This window comes from Numida meleagris, chromosome 2, assembly GCF_002078875.1.
Source record: "Numida meleagris isolate 19003 breed g44 Domestic line chromosome 2, NumMel1.0, whole genome shotgun sequence".
NCBI classification, from domain to species: domain Eukaryota; kingdom Metazoa; phylum Chordata; class Aves; order Galliformes; family Numididae; genus Numida; species Numida meleagris.
In genome coordinates, this window is record NC_034410.1 from 99,814,757 (window position 1) to 99,824,737 (window position 9,981).

Genomic DNA, 9,981 nt, shown 5'->3' on the forward strand with positions numbered 1-9,981 from the left:
ATTAAAAGGTAGAGCTTCATTAAGTCTCTTTCCTCATTTGCAGCTGTACAGGCAGAGCAGTTGGATACTGTTTTTCCTAACGGCAAGATCCTGCATTCTGTTTATAATGGGGAGCAAAATGCACTGCACACTTCTTTTTTTTTTATTTTTTATTTTGATATTTATTTCACTTGTGGTAATCTTTATTGCTAAGGTTTTAGATTTAAACTTAAAATGTCGGTTGATTTTTTTTTAAATTTTGCAATAAAAGTTAAAATAAAAACTTGTCAGTGTCTTATTAGTGGACCCAATTTCTGTATTACCATCTTTTTTTTTTCTTTACTATTGTAGCAGTAGGACTGACAAAACAAGGAAAACTTTTTTTTTTTTTTTTTTTTTTTTTTTTTTACTTTAGTTAAACATATGTTTACTTAAATGTAAGTAAACTGTGTGACAGTGAAGGTAGATGCCAGGAAGAGTACTCCTTGCTGCATGGTTTTCTTTTCCAATTTCAAACTGTCAGTATTTAAGCAACCTCTCCTATAACTATTAGGAGTAAGAAGGTTCCTTATTTGCTTTCAGTTTTACAAGACATTACCTGGGAACTCAGAAACTCCAGGCAGAAACAATTCCCCTCCCATACCAAGAAGGTTTGTCTCATCCAGAATCAAATGAGTGCATGACCCTTAAATACAGAACAAATCTTGTTTGTACATGTTTTGTTTTCCCATTGTACTCTGTAAAGCTGCACAAGAAACTGCAGTAGTGTCTGTTCTACAACCACTCCTATGAATGGCTCCAGACTACCTTTTAATTGCAAATAAAGACACCGGATGAACAGTTGGAGATGAGTAAGCTACCCTTCTTCTCCTGTGAGCTAAGCAGCAGAACTCTTGTAAAGGAATGACCTTCTTCGAGCCCTTTGAGAACTGATGACCTATTTAATCTGTCTTTCCTGTGGAATCCCTTTGCAAGTTGCAGACTTCTAGCCCCTTTGCTATCTTCTTTGCTGTCTTCTAAGGGTTCAATACATCTTGTTGGTTTGTTGCCAACTCAGAAATCTCATGGTGGTATTAGCAGCTGGTATTTTTGGGGTCATCTTTTAAACATAATTATTGATCTGTTCTGCTTAATTCATAATTGAAATAATCTTTTTTTTTTTTCTCTAGCTGTTTAAAAAAAGTTTAGCTGTCCCCAGCCAAACATCAGATCTTCCACTGATGAATCAGTGAAGAGTAAAGTCTGCTAATATAAAAGGACAATTTAAGACCAAATCAGATTTCTTTTATAAAATAATAATGTTATCCATATTAATTGCTTTATATTACTTTCATCGTTGAAAGTGTCCTCTCTTGTGTCAAGCATTGTATGAAAAAGTAAATCTGCTTCTGTAAAGGGGATACAAACTTGTTAAAAATGATGAAAGAACAAGGGAGAAGATGAGGACAAAGGAATACAGGGTAGCAATGAGTGCTGAAGTGAATTTGCTAAGTTGCAGCCCAGGTATTATGCTCATCTTCAATGCTTCTGTGAAATCATAGGTTTCCCACCTCCTAAAAAAAAATTTCCTGTTCTACATTAGTGCACTAAAATTGACACATTCCAAGGAAAAATAGGTTAAGTGTTGTGCATTTGACTTAAAACGTAGATAAAATGATTTTTTTTTCTGTTCTTTTTGTTATGACAGTTTGGTGAGATGAGAATTGTAATTGCTCAAGAGTTTACTTGGAAGTACTTTATTTGGTACATCTGCTGTTATTTTAGCAGGGCAATAATAAAAAAGATTCTTTGGCAAGGTGTTTTACTCAAGGCCTTTTACATTTATGTCTTACTGCAAAGAGCTCAGTTCATAAAGATAGTAAGTAATGTTGATGTTGAATACATCAATTGTCATAATCCAACTTGCTTTTATGAAGCTTCAGGTTTGGAGTACAATTTTGAAATATCAAATTAGCATATGACCTTTACTTGTATTTTTAAACTTTTCTGAAGTAAAGAGAATTATACCAGTAAGATATGTTTTTGGAATAGTGATTGCTATGTTTGAAGTCCTCTAGAAACAGGAGTTGCTTTTGCAAAATCAAGGATTATTAAAAAGTGAAGTAAGTGAATTGTTCTTTGTCACGTTCAGCTCAGGTAGGTGTCAGTAGCAGTGAAGAGTAGTCTTTGAAAAGTGATTTCTAAACTGTGGACAATTGTGAAATAACGGGAGGGAAATGCTGCTAGGCCGTGAGGGTTGTGTTCGTTAATCTCAATGTACTATTCAAGATTTACCTACTCCTTCTTTTTGTTGAACATAACATCAGGTGAAGGGGAGATTGCTAGTGATCAGCCAAGGGATCAGGTTTGTCTGAGTTGCTCTAAGAAGTCTTGTGATGTCCCCATTGGTGGGTAATTTCTGAATGGTATGACCGCATGCTGGAACTTGTTTGACTTAAACACTTTGCTGCAGTAACAGGTTTGAGATGTAATTACTGGGAGCGCACATTGCTGCTCCATGTTTTCCAGTCTAGCTGTGCACTCTGGGTCCCTCAACTCTACTGGTAGGAATCTCAGGATCAGGAGTCCCATCAGGGCCGGTGTTCATAGGGGTGAATGTTATCATGTGGTGTGAAGCAAGTACTCTGCTGTCACAGGAAACAGCATCAGATAATCTCTTTCATGGAATGGCTTAGTGACCACTTTTCCATTAGTGGTCATAGCTGAAAGTTGATATTATTTTAGGAAGAGCGGGGAGTTTATAAAAACAACCAGGAAGAGCAACTGGTGGGTGCAGATAAACCTCTGTCCACAAAACAAAGGCATGAGGAAGCCACCGATTATTCTGAGTCTTGCACATAGATAAAATCAACTTTGTTACATTGACACAGCTTGAGCCTGCAGTTGTTGAACACTGAAAATGGCCCTGCTTTGAGGGATGAGCGAGTTTAGTCATTGGAGGTAACTTGCGTGGACCATTCTAACTTATAGACCTCGGGGAGGCAATGATCCTGCAGAGCAGCCTTCCTAAAATGGGCATTATGGGTAAATCCCCTGGAGAGAGAGGAGCTTCACTCTGAGCAGTACAGTGAAGATCTTTTCCAGAAAGCTGTTTCTTTGACTCCACCACGAGTGCTATTTGCAGCTGGAGAAGGCTACGTCCATTACTTGTTTTGGGAGAAGAGCATTTATAAGGTAGTGATCAGACAGCACTGGGGGGGGTGACCACTTGGCCAGCATGCGTGTGTGTACAGGCAAAGCTGATCTGTTAGTGTTCTGTCCTTCCTCTAGCAACCGAAGCTGTGCATTGCTAGAAATAAAATAACTTTGCATTTTTGCTTGTCAGTTCTCTAATGTTAATGATTTACAGGGAATGAATACTTTTCATTTGGTTAGAGATGCCCCCATAACACACCCAGTGTCGAAGCTTGCCAAGGGACTGCGTGGTAGGTATATTTTCACTTGGTATTTTTTCTAAGTCTAAACATTAAAGCAGTGATAAGCACAAAGCATCCAGCTGCCAGAGAGGGTTCCCATGGCCCTGGCCACATCCCTGTGGTGCAGAAGTATACAGAGGGTTAGGCAGATGGGGATTTCACTGGTCCTTGGGCAGCTTTGATTTGATTGCTAAAATGCCATAACAGCAGCTCTAATGGGGCTGATCAGAAGAGGCACCTTGCTAGACCTTAGCATGGGGGTCTTCGTTCCTAGTATAAATGACACATGGCTGCTACCTCATCAGGATTGTTTTTTCAGAGTCTTTGCATATTTTGGTTAGTAGTTTGCCATTCACTTCAGAAAACATAAGTCGTATTTTCCATGCACTGTGGTTATTGCCGTTTCCCTCCTTTCCTTTCCCATCTTCTGTTTCTCAGCTGATTGTCTTCGGTCAAACATCCATGCACACATCAGTAACTTAGTTTTGTTACCTCATTGGCATTATTCAACCATCTTTGAATTTTGTGCAGCTGTTGAGAAGCTTTGGCCATAAAGTGGTGCACTTTGGGAAAACCCAGTACATCTTTTTCATCAATCTGTTTCTCTGTATGCACAGACACTAGGAAGTTTTCTAAAGTTTATTTACTGAAATACAGAATTTCTAAAGGTGGATTGTCCATGGCCCTCAGAAGCTTATCTCCAGAATTCCCAGTATTGTAAGAGATTTGATCCTGCACATGGGACAGTTTGTGGCAGTGTAGTTAAATGTGTGTGCATTTTTGAAGGCTTGGTGCCTTATAGTGTGAATTCCTCTGAGTGAAGGCTCTTAAGCTGCTGCTCTACACACATTTTTTTTTTTTTTTTTTTTCAGCAGCAGTGTGAGCTGAAGCTGCTTTTATATCCAGATCTGGTGAATAAAGAACCCTTGTCTTTCCAATAGTAATTTTTCAGCCAAATCAGTTTTTTTGAGTTGATTTTACACCTGACCTCACAAACAGTCCTACGTACCAGAGAGCAGTATGTCATGGAAAGAAGTTGGAGACGAAGGAAAAAACAAGGGGCTGCTTAGTGAACGTGAGCAACAGTGTCACTGCATATCCAGTGGCAACCAGCATAGGGCACGTAGGCATCCTGGAGTACCTAGGGCATCCAAAGTACCATGTGGCCACACTTTGATATTTGCAGTTGTAGTTGGAAATGCAATTTTGGCAATAGCAAAACTGGCTGCTGTCACAAGGACATGAAAGCATGCAAGACAGGTGAGAGAAAGCTGTGAATTCCCTGTTAATCTTCCTGTTCCCTGTTAATCCGTGTTGCCTAATTTGTAGGGATGAGGATAGAAAAGAATCAGCAGCAAATAAGATAAATGGAACAATAGTAACATAGGTGGATTATTTTCCACAACTGGAATTTTATTTATCAGCTTTCTAGTGCTACATGCCTGATAGTGGAAGAACAGAGCGAGGCCTCATTTGATGACACTAAAGGAAATTATAGCCCTACTTCTGACTGTAAGTGACTTATTTCAGCTCAGCTAGGGAGACAGTAGTCTAGTTTAACATATTACTAACAAAATGCTGGGAAATAAAATATCTTAGTGAGAATTTTTGTTCACCCTGATGTTAAATATCATAGAATCATAGAATGTCTTGGGTTGGAAGGGACCTCAGAGATCATCTAATTCTAACACCCTGCCTCAGGCATGGTAGCCAATCACTATATCCGGCACCAGATAAGGCTGCCCAGGGCCTCATCCAGCCTGGCCTTGAACACCTCCAGGGATGGGGCATAATATGCAGTCCTATGTCTTCATTTTTTTTCTACTGCCAGTAAGTAAGTTATGTTAAAATGAAATACCAGCATTGCTTATCACTAGGTAGAATCTTGGGCACCCTTATTCCGTTTTCCTTTTTGTTTGTAAAAAAAAATGAACATCTACTAAGGGCGAGGGCAGTCAAGTATTCGGATTAAGTAACTGTGCCTCTATCCATCTTGTATTGACCCTTGTGGAGCTGACAGTTCTGTACACACCCAGACCTGGTGGGATATTCCTCACCCGAGCCTGTCATAGTACTGCTCCTTTTCCCATTCTCTTTCCCTCCTGAAAGAGCATTAACACTAGTTAACGTGTAAGAAAATAAGGGAATGTAAGGAGAAAACAACAGGTAAACTGGAAAGTGATACTCAAAACACAGTAAAATAATAGAGAGCTAATTGTACAATTCTGTTCTACAGCTAGTGTCACTACACTGCTTATGCCTCTGTAAGGCACTACTGTTGACCAGATCATAAAGAAGTCTGAGTCTTTACAAGCTGTGAAGATCCAATTTTCAGCCTTTTCGGCGATGGTAGCATTTTTCAGCACAAAAGTCTGACCTCAGTTCCCGTAGCCAGCATCATTAGCACAATAGATGTTACACACTGTTGGTTAAAGGTCATTGGTAGAATATACAAAATCTGAATTTGATTCCTGACCTTTTTTCCTGTAATATGTTTTTCTTAATGAAAAAGAGTGTTTTGCTCGAAGAAGGGTCCATGTAAACAGTTGTTATTCATGCAAATTGCAAGATAAGTTTCACAAAGAGAAAGGTGTCATAGTTTTCTTATATACCTTCAGGAGAGGCACATTATTATACCTATGCTAGGAATTGAAAGGATTGCTAATAATGTAATGTGCTAAAAATAAGCAACACGGGTCATGATTTTTCCAGTACCATTAACTGAAGTCTGTAGCTGAATTTTAGAGTTTTACTTAACAGTATTATCTTACAACAGTTATGTGCTATTAATTAAGGAATCATCTTCTTGAAAATATTTCTATGACACCATTACTCCCCTCAAACTGTTCATTGTGTCATTTTATCTATGTGGCCTTTGTTTACTTCATTACTTTGTGCACTTCAGAAGTTAGGCTGGGTTCAGAAAGAAAGCATGTGTCCTTTTCCAAGGTTCACGGTTTGTCTATTGGTTCATAGAACTTCAAAGAGAGTTCTGACATAAAAATTGTATTTCCCCACATCAAAGTTTTCATCAAAAGTTTTATGAGGCCTACAAGCTAACACATTAACAAAAACAAGAGGGTTTAGATTACAAAAAGCAAATTTTGACCAACTAACGGGCAGCCAGATTTGCAAGGATTTCAGAATTTCTAATCAGTCCAAGGAAGTGCAGAATATAAGAGAAATGTAAATATTAATAGTATTCTTGCTACGGAATGCAACTTACACATGCACACACATACATATATTTTTCCAGCTATCTCCAAGGTTCATTGTGTTATCAGACAACCCTCCAAGTGAAAAATGCAGAAGGAATCAACATTATCAAGACGTAATGTTACAGAAGGAAATTTTCTATTTTTATAGTGCTGAAGAGCTGTGTTTAAGGAGACTGGGAACTGTCTTACCCAACAATTTCATTTTGTTGATATAATCATGGCTTTGTATAGCCATTTACATAATAACATTATAGGTCTGTAAGAGAAACAGGATTATATTATTCCATAACAAAGTTACTGAGCTATTGGCATTGTACTTATACTAAGACTCTGCTTTTACATATAATTTTCATGAAAATGCTGTTTAAAGGAAATGATTTATCTATTATCACGCTGCTGGTTTTGTGGTCTTAAGTAGACCTCAGAAGCCTAGGCCTTTTGCTAACTGTCTTCTGGTGATTGTTGGCATTTTTCTTTCAAATTGCTATGGTGAACTCTCCTCCCAAAGGAGTAGCTTGTCTGCTCTTGTCCCCTGCATACATGCATGAGAAGGTGAAGCACAGCAAGAGCGTATGTCTGGCTTTGGTGCTTTGGCACATATGTTTCTTTTTTTGGAGGATTTGATTTTTGTGCACAGGTATGTGTGCAAACAAACAAGATATTCCACAAATGTGCAGAGGGCAGTGAATAGTGATCAGATGATGGAATCAACCCCCTCTCTGGGGGGATGCGCTTCCCTCTGTAATGGTGAGCACTCTGCTCAGAATGGCTGCATCGAGAACAAGGGATTCATCTAAAATGAACTTGCTTGTGAGTTTTTAATTCTTTGTTATAAATCTTCACTGGAAATCTAAATAGCTTTCTGAGTCTTGCAGATTTGATCATTATGCAAAGCCTCTTTGTGTGGCAGTGGTAGGAAAAGCAAGTGAAAATAAATCCAGATGCACTGGTAGACTTAAGACTCCCTTCACAGCCCTGAGATGTGAGATGATATCTGTAATCTTCATCATTTCTTACTGTCTAGCCATTTATGAAATGCTTACCTGGTGAAGATGTAATAGTTTTCATTTAAAGTCTTGGTACTAGATATTTAGTCTGAGACCAGCTGTGACACTTAAGTATTTCCTGCTTTGATGAACCAGATGATGAAATAATCTAATTAGTCTCCTCATGAGAAGTAGTCAGAAGTATGATAGCTTTCCTATTTAAGAATCAATAAAATGGCAAGATGGTAAAATCTGTCAGGGCATCTGTAACATCAATGTTTTATTATGAAAAAATGGAAGCCTCATACAGATCTGATTACAGAGGATTACTTATATTTCTTCGTAATATCCAGGGATTAGCAACCGGTGCTTATCCTTTTGCACGCTGTCTGTATTTGTGTGTTTGAAAGACAGAAGGGGGTATGAGAGTAAGACATACCGATACAAGTACTTAGTTTTCTTCCTCCCAATGGGTACTGTAGGTGAAGACTTCATTTTTGCCATACCTTTATTCTTTCTCACCTTTATGCATAGCAAGTCCCGGAGGTACAAATGCCAGTTTGCAGCCGGTATGAACTTGGGAAGTTTCACTGAGATTGATGAAATTGTGCTGTTTCACATGAGGGAAGCCATAGCCCTTTGTCTGACAATTACCGGTGCCCGCTTTCCCCACCACTGTTGAACCCTCCTATGAATTCCTCAGCTTATTCAGGCTGCAGAAAACAACAAACAGATTTCAGTAAGGCAGGCATAGTATTTGCTAAACCATCTGTGACTATTTTTTGACTTGTCTTTCTTCATGTGACCCCAGCCTTTTTGCTCTCTGCGTCAGAAGTCGCTCCTTCCATGGACTGCAGGGACACCAAACCAAACCATAATTACAGGCTGCATGTGTTTATGCTTAATCCTTTACCTCGAAGGAGCTGAGCTGCTGCTGGCAGCTAAAGGCATTTTCAGGTCCCCGTCTTGTGAATGCTGCAGCCTGGCATTATAATCAGCCATCTTATCCCACCTCCTGTAGAAATGAACTACAGCTGCTGTTGCTATCTAACATTTAACATCTTTTATATATTTTATTGACCCTTACAAACACTACAAACCACAGATTTAGAAATACTAAGTATGTAACAATTCTCATGTCTAAGTCACACAGCATGTTGAAGCTACGTTCTGTCTTTTACAGTAATGCTTTCACCAACAGACATTCCCTTTTATCTACCTGTCCCTGTATAATTTGCTCATGTTGTGATATAAATCTATTTAGATTGAAAAAGAGCAAATATTTCAGGAGGCTTTCTAAAAGCAGCTAAAGCATTTATCTACTTCAGTTAGAAATACTCCAGCTCTGTCTAACACAGTTGTGTGCCTGGGGAGAGCTTAATATCGTACAGAGTTCTCCCCCTGGATGGGTATCTTTAATGTATCACTGGTGCTAGAAAGTTTTCTTCTTTGACATTTACAGCTGCTGTTGCCATTTCTTACCCTCTAAGGTTTCCAGGCAGAGTCTTCCAGGAGGGTCTGAGCGGTCTCAGGCTGAGGCTTGCTCGTCTCCTCTGGGAAGTTGTTTTACAGTTTCAAATACCTCAGCTATTCATAAAAAGGCAGTGCAGCTTCGCTAGCCCTGAAGACTACATCTATCTCACTGAGTCACCACAGAGATGCTGAAAACAAACAGGATTTGGCAGTCCTGTAGCAGTGCTTAGTTGGTGAGCCCTTTCAGGCCACTGGAAAGGTGAAATTAAGACTTTTAGGAAGGGTTTTAGAGAGGTCAGGGTGGCAGCTTAATGGGAGTAGGAGCTGGAGTGCTTTATCATCTGGTTCATTAGAGAAGGAACCACTTAATGATCATGGATGGTGTCAGTGTATAGCACCTAACAGAAGAAAAAGAATTGCTGAGTACAACAAATAGGGAGTATAAGTAGAGACGAGTGGTAGCGTGAAGTGAAGGATCTTTTATGAGAACTGCCCTGGTTTCAGCTGAAACAGTCGGTGTTAATAGCACACTGAAGTTTTGGTTGTTGCTAAGTGATAGGAGCAGCATCAGGCTCCTTAGCAGGGAAGAGCCACTGCCTTTATGGTGCAGCAGCAGGGGCAGAGCACTGCCAGGACAGGTGGCCTGAATTATGCCAAGAGTTATTCCGTGCCACCATACAAAGGGCCATTAAGCTGTGAGGGAGTTGGCTAGGGGTTAGCTTCTGCTAGAAGATTGGCTGGATATTGGTCAGCAGGTACTGAGACCTTGTATTGCTAGCAGGACATTAGGTGGTGAGTGATTGTGATGTATATGGTTATCACTGTACTTTTATTTTTTTTGTCTTAGTAAATAGTTTTTATCTCAGTTAACAAGTTCTACTTTACTTCTGCTTTGTTTCCAATTCTTGC